At 32.7% G+C, this 7,015-nt stretch overlaps 1 non-coding gene across 1 annotated transcript; it reads left to right on the plus strand.

Annotated features, from left to right (window-relative positions):
- The first annotated feature begins 6,424 nt into the window (after positions 1-6,424).
- TRNAA-GGC (transfer RNA alanine (anticodon GGC)) lies at positions 6,425-6,498 on the plus strand. The gene has a single exon. It is a non-coding gene; the product is annotated as a tRNA-Ala (tRNA).
- Positions 6,499-7,015: the final 517 nt, after the last annotated feature.

Below are 7,015 nucleotides of genomic sequence, written 5' to 3' on the forward strand. Positions count from 1 at the left end.
AGACTGTTGACTATACTTATCCCGATCAAGAATGTATTCCAATACAAAGTGAAATACCATTCCCATACCAAAACGACTGAAATATGTACGAATAAATGCGAAACTTACAGGTATTAGCAATTAAATGCGAAATATGTCCATGAACTTTTTGAACTAAAATTAGGGAAAAGTAAGTATTCAAAGATATGTTTAATTTGCGTCACGCTTACCGTCCAGAAACTCTCTGGACGTTCGTATGCTATTTCGAATCTCTGCCAGTCTCTTATGCATACCAATACGTTATGTGTCGTTATGTGTAAATACTGTATTATTCGTGAGAAGGCCAGAAGTGGAATATTCTTAGGAACATATATCTAATGCCAGTCATTTAAGAAAAACATATGTAGCCACCTCAGACCCATTCGGAATTAAGCGGCAGATTACAGGTGTCGGTAGTTTTTCAAGTGTAAAAATGTGCAGGTTGTCTAATTCATCAGTCCAATCGTTTCACAAATTGCGGAATAATGAAATAAATGCGCCTTTGTTTTTTAAATACATAATTTAACTTGGTATTTTTTTTAGTATGGGCTCACCGAAAAGGAAATAATAGTCAGAATAAAAGAGTTTGCACAAGGAGGTTTGTAATTAAGTAACACACATATCCATGGCTGCATTAACCACTAAGAAATATCAACATGTGCTTAGGGTATCAAGGAAAGGGGCACTAAAAGATCCTTAGGTATTCATGAAAGGAGATACTACAAAATTTCCTGTTGCACGTTTTACCATGGAATGCATGATGGAGGTAAACCAAAATCGATAGAGAGAGAGGGAAAAAGCTAGCGTAAATATTTGGGGGGCACCAAAATCTTTTAAGTGGTTTGGGCCTCTAAAAGTCTTAATCCGGTCCTGCACATATCGTTATGTGTAAATACTGTATTATTCGTGAGAAAGCCAGAAGTGGAATATTCTTACGAACATATATCTAATGCCAGTCAGTTAATAAAAGCATGTGTACCCACCCCAGACCCATTCGGGATTAAGCGGCAGATTACAGTTGTCGGTAGTTTTTCAAGTGTAAAATCGTGCCAAAATGGAAAAAGAAACATTTGTTGAAGATATGGTACAAATGTGTTTAAAAATTAAATCATAAATTAAATCATACAGCCGTGCGTGATTATTTAGCAAAATACGTGTCTGGTTCAGATAATCTTTCTCCCAGAAATACTTTGAGACATGAGTACCACTCTGCGCGTATTCAAAGGAAGAAACAATAAAATAACAAGATTAAGTCAGAGGCTGTAGTGGCCGAACGTACGATTAATTTTTTGATATGTTTACAGGGAAAATTCTATCTTTTTCTCGAAATATATGAATGAAAAGTATGTCTTAAAGGAAACGAAATGCTGTTCAAAGTATTTATCATCCTTTCATCATAATCATGACATCATCTTGTAGCATCATGTCTTAATATCCTTAATTTTCTCACTGTTGATTTTATTGTTTCATTAATTTTACTAGCATGGTTATCAATTGCTATTATTTAAATTATAAGCATAGTTATAATTAATGAAAATTGATTTTATTATTATTATTTCGCATTTAATTTTATGGTTTAGTTACTCACACTCTGCTTCAGAAGCAAAAATTCGGCCATTTAGAGGAAAAAATAATTATTCGTGCTTTAACCATTAATATAATGTATAGTGTAGTTAAACTAAACCGAAAGAAAAAAAAGAGTAAAGAAAAAAGTGGCGTAAACTTACTGGGGGGGCATCAGAATTTTTTAAATGCTTAAACCTTCTGAAGGTCTTAATCCGACTCAACTGAGGCCTTACTCTTCGAAACGGTGTTGGCTTTGCCATAACCTAATGATAATATAATCATATACAGTCGAGTAATATACAGCGATGGTAATAATCTCTGGGAAATAGCTGAAGTCTTTCAGCTTAAATTCTCGGCTTTTAAACTAAATCTCTCTTCTTCATGCTAGTCTGAATTTTTTAACTTGCAAATTTGCATATTTCACTTAACAACGGGCGCAAGTCTCCTGCTTCGATTCTATGTATTTATTACTTGCGTATTCATTTAACTGTTATACTATATAAATAGTTAGCTACTATATCCAAGAAATATTTGACCATTATAATTTGTTAAAAGAATAACTGCTAATTTCATATTATGCTTAAAATAATGATCTCCGCAACCAATTTTCACTGATAACATTTTGAAGCTCCAGTCTTTTTTTTTTTTTTTTTTTTTTTTTTTCTTTTTTGCTATATCTATCTGGTTACTTATATTTTCGCATAAAAATGAGAATTGCATGTTGAATTGTTGCAGCTGATTTTGCTTGAAAAATGATTTGTAACGCGAAGATCATTTACATCTAAAGGATATTGCACTCACGGGTTTGACGATATTAGTGAGACTAGTTTCGCAACATTTTACAGAAGTTACAGTAATTCAAATTAAAAGTAACAGTAATTCAAATTAGAAGTTATAGTAATTCAAATTAGACTTTTTTGTTGATGCTGATGTTCTTTTACTGAATTTAAAAACTGAATTTTTTAAGAAACTGAATTTAGAGTTGGAGCTTCAGCGATAGAAGAGCTGTTGTATAGGAGACGACTTCCCTTTTCAAGACGGAGTATAAATCATGGAGGTTTCATCTTACCTCTCCTCTACCTTATTCTTATCTTATAGTTTCTTCTTACCTCCTTGGTGTAAACTTACAGACAAGTGGGAAATTCTGCAATTCCTAATCCCGCTAAATCTAGTAAAATTCTAAGTGATGTGATTTGCTATAATGATCACTCAGCTTGTATATCTGAGGCTCTAAATTTTAATTTTGTGATAAAGAAAACGCAATTTATGATAAATTATTCAATAGAATGCGGCAACTGGAAGGTAACTCAGCTTTAGCTAATCAAATTCAGTCCCTTACTAAAAGATATACGCCTAAACTTCAATTCAGGAAAGGTACTTATTTTTTTACCATAGCACTCAAATGAATATAAAAAAATTACCTCGATATGTTCATGAGCTACATTTAACATGGAAGGACCTTATTCAGAACTTCGCATGGTGGAAGGAGAAACTCACTCCTAAGTCGCAAACGCCTTACGGGCCCACTAGCGGCCGAGCTGTTAAGTCGCTGAACACTGATAGTTCGGTCCGGGTTTCGAATTTTTGCTAACGGGCTGGCTGCATGGGCAAGCCCTTGAGCAGATAGCCCTCGAGTCCTTTACCGTAACTAAACCAAACCATCCCAGACGCATTATATATTAATTTACCGTAATTAATAATTTTTAATATGATATTATATTTAAAATACAGTAAGAAAATACATTTTTTCAATGCTCGGATTATCTTTCGGTAACTTTCTCTTGCTAATTACAATGGTTGATAACTGCTAAGGGCGAATAACAAATGGCTATATAACGAGTGGAAAGGTAATTGTGGTTGGATGCCAAGTGAAATAAAATAATGCCATAATACTAGGACATAACAATAAAGATAATTTATTCTTCACTGTAATCCAGAAGGCTTTGAAAAGCGCTCAAGAGACAAAATATCATTTTGTGCTGAACACGCAAAAGTGAAAAATATGCAATTACCGCCGCAGGCATTCTCGTGTAAGGTGTCACTACGGGATATGGCCACCATGGAGGGCGATGCAAGAATCCACACGTCGTGTCATGCTTTGCACAACATTCGCCAATGAAATTACCTTTACCGTTTCCTTCCAGCCGGTGAATTAAGAATTCTCAAAACAATATCTCGAGAATTTGAAAGTTTTTTTCCAAAATGTTGCAAAATGTAAGAATGCGTAAAGCATTCAAAATCAAAAAAGAAAAACAATCAATTCTTAGACATGTATGTTAACAAAATTTAAATAAACTCCTTCTGAACTTTCTTTGCATAAAAGAGATAAAAAAATCCTAATAATTAGAATTTAAATGCACTTTTTCAATGTAATACTTAAGAATAATTAATTAAATCTAGAATTTCATATTATCAGGAGGCATTTGAAATGTTAATCGGATTAACACTTTGCATTCAAGGTTTGTTGGATAACACTATTTTCCGGATATTAAGTTAATGAAGCATAAAATTAATGATCTTACTAAGAGTTTCAAAACTTTTTTCATATAATACTTCATGCTTTAAATAGGACTGTAGGATAATAGAGTAAAAAAATCTTCAGATTTTATGCAGACTTTTCTAATGTACTTCAAATGTATAAAGAAAATAAATGTAACAAAAACTGTATGTTCTTGAGAAGAGAGGATTTATTTCAGCGATTTAGTTTTAACGAAGAAAACCACCTAGATATTCAGGTAGCACTAGAACTATCTAAGTAATTATATCTGGTGACAGAATTTTTATGAAATATTTGCCTGTTTTAATGTCTTATTTGTTAAATCTTTTATTGCAATATAAATAATTTTAATTTTAACAAATTATTTCTATCTCCTCATTTTACTTTCAAAGAATATAGAAATTATAAAAATATTTTTCACAAATTTTTATGAGGGTTTTTTTTTAATTTTTTAATTTTTTTATTTTTTGGACATTTTATAGTTTTTTGATTTAAATCCTCCAGAAATATCTTGAAAAGTTCATAATGAAAGTTCTCGAGAAATTAGAAGATAAAGCTTTAATTATTTTTCTTGGGAAAAAAGTCTCCAGAAGAAAACTTCTTATCTTAATTTTCAAATTGTTTTATACTGACTACTTTAAGGAAAAAATTCTAAAGGAAGTGAATTATTTAAAAGATCTAAAACTGATAGAGCAAAGCAACCTGAATATCAAATATCTGTTCTTCAAAATAATCTGGAAACTAAGCATTAATTAAAAATAGTTTTATAGCAAAGTTATAATTAAGGGAAAAAACTGTTCTTGAAAGATCTCATGAAGATGTTTTACAGATGCGAATTATGAAGTTTAATTAGTTAATTTCTTGCATTCTGGCCTCTTTAGAGATATTTTGCGTAAGTACAATTTTTCTGCAGACAGGACCGGCCGAAGCGAGCCTTGCAAACTGGCGTCAGCAAAAAATTGCACCGTTCAATGTTCTATAATCATTTCAATTCTTATTAATAATTATCTCTCGATAAAGAACTACTTTAAAAAAATTTTAACTGAAAAAATACAGTTGTATAAAGTAAATTTAACATAAATATTTTCACTTTGAAACTGAGCGCTTAATGTACATCAAGTAAAACAAAAATCAAAAGTTAAAAATTGCTAAATCTTGTTTTGTGTTATACTACGAGCTAAGAATTCGATCTTTCCCGATTCTGTGATGAATTGAATAACCGAGCACTTGAAACTCGCTGCGGTCTGAAATGGGGATGAGAATGGGAAAATTTAAAAATAGAAAATAAATCCAACTTTACATTTGTATATACATTTTGAGACTTGGCAATAAGATTAAAGAAACATTAAACGAAATTAATAATAAATAAATAGTATTAAATGAAGATTAAACGAAGGTGGGCTAATTAAAATATAACTCAAACTTTGGGCAACAATGAGAAGTAAAGTTAACAAAACAAATCAACTCTTAAAATTACTCAAAAGCTTCTGTACACAATGTTTCGAGTAAAACATCATTGTTAAACAATATAAAAGGTGTTATACACATGTATAATAATTTAAACTAAATGTAAACTTCGGAGCAGAAAACTTGCATTTACGTTAACTAAAGCATAATAACAAATTGTGACACAAGCAATGCTAAATAACGAACACTCACATTTTCGCTCAATAGGAAAAAAATCCGTCCATGCTTTCAAGTTGAAGAAGGAAAGGAGGGAAAAGGGAAATCTATTCGACCGACCAATAAAAAATACCTAACTTTAAAATTCAACTAATAAGTGACATCAAAAGAAATATTACGTACTTTTATTTGATTCGACTCCTGATATTGCTCATCGAGAATAAATGTCACAAGTCTTTAGGCATGTATGTATTTATTTTACCAGCAGAAAAGTTTCGATCAAAGAATCTTTTGGGGATTTATTGAAATACATGCTGAAGATGCAGCCTCAGTTGAAAATACAATTTTAGGAAAGTTAAATTCTGATCAGATTTTATTAACAAACTGTAGATCACAATGTTATGATAACGCTGCCGTGATATCAGGTCACATACCTGGCGTTCAACAAAGAACTGTAGAAAAACATAATGAAGCATTATTTGTAAATTGTGATAACCACTCACTAAATTTAGTAGGAGTTACTGCAGCTAAGCAAAATCTAGTCTTTGTATCATGTTTTGGAATAATTGGAAACATATACCTCTTTTTCTCAAGTTCAACATTACAATGGGATTTAAAATATGCTTTAAAGAAAACTGTTAAACAGGAATCTAAAACAAGACTGAGTGCCAGAGCACAAGCGGTTAGTGTTATGAGGTATTTCTCCCACTTTCCTAGCGTGCCTTCGTGGTGTAGTGGTTCTGCACGCTGGGCCGGCATTCCAGAGGTCCGTGGTTCGATTCCCGGCGAAGGCGATTGCTCATTTTTCATCTCTCCTGCTTCCGAAATAACCTAATGTTTTTATAGTGGCGCCCGAACTAAAAGTGTGGTGGATGATGATTTCTCCCCACCCAGGATTTAGAAATTGGGTTCCCTAGAAACCCCAGTCGCCCTTTAAAAGGGGGAGTATATAAAGTATTCCTCCCGCCTTCTTAGCGTGCCTTCGTGGAGTAGTGGCTCTGCACGCTGGGCCGGTATTCCAGACGTCCGTGGTTCGATTCCCGGAGAAGGCGATTGCTCATCTTTCATCTTGCCTGCTTCCAAAAAATACCTAATGTCTCTACAGTGTTACTGTCGATGAACTGGAAGAATTAGTAGAACTATTAGAAAAATTAGGAGAGGACAGTTCTACCACAAGTGACACCAGAAGTGAAGCTATAATTTTATTGCAAAATACACTAAATTTTTAATTTCTTAACTCCATTTCTGGCATGAACACTTGCGGGGAACTGATTGTGTACAGTCAGAATACAAGATCCTAAAATTAATTTT

The sequence above is a fragment of the Stegodyphus dumicola genome, chromosome X1 (genome assembly GCF_044657685.1).
Source record: "Stegodyphus dumicola isolate Sdum_Otavi_A_Nest chromosome X1, ASM4465768v1".
Taxonomy (NCBI): Eukaryota; Metazoa; Arthropoda; class Arachnida; order Araneae; family Eresidae; genus Stegodyphus; species Stegodyphus dumicola.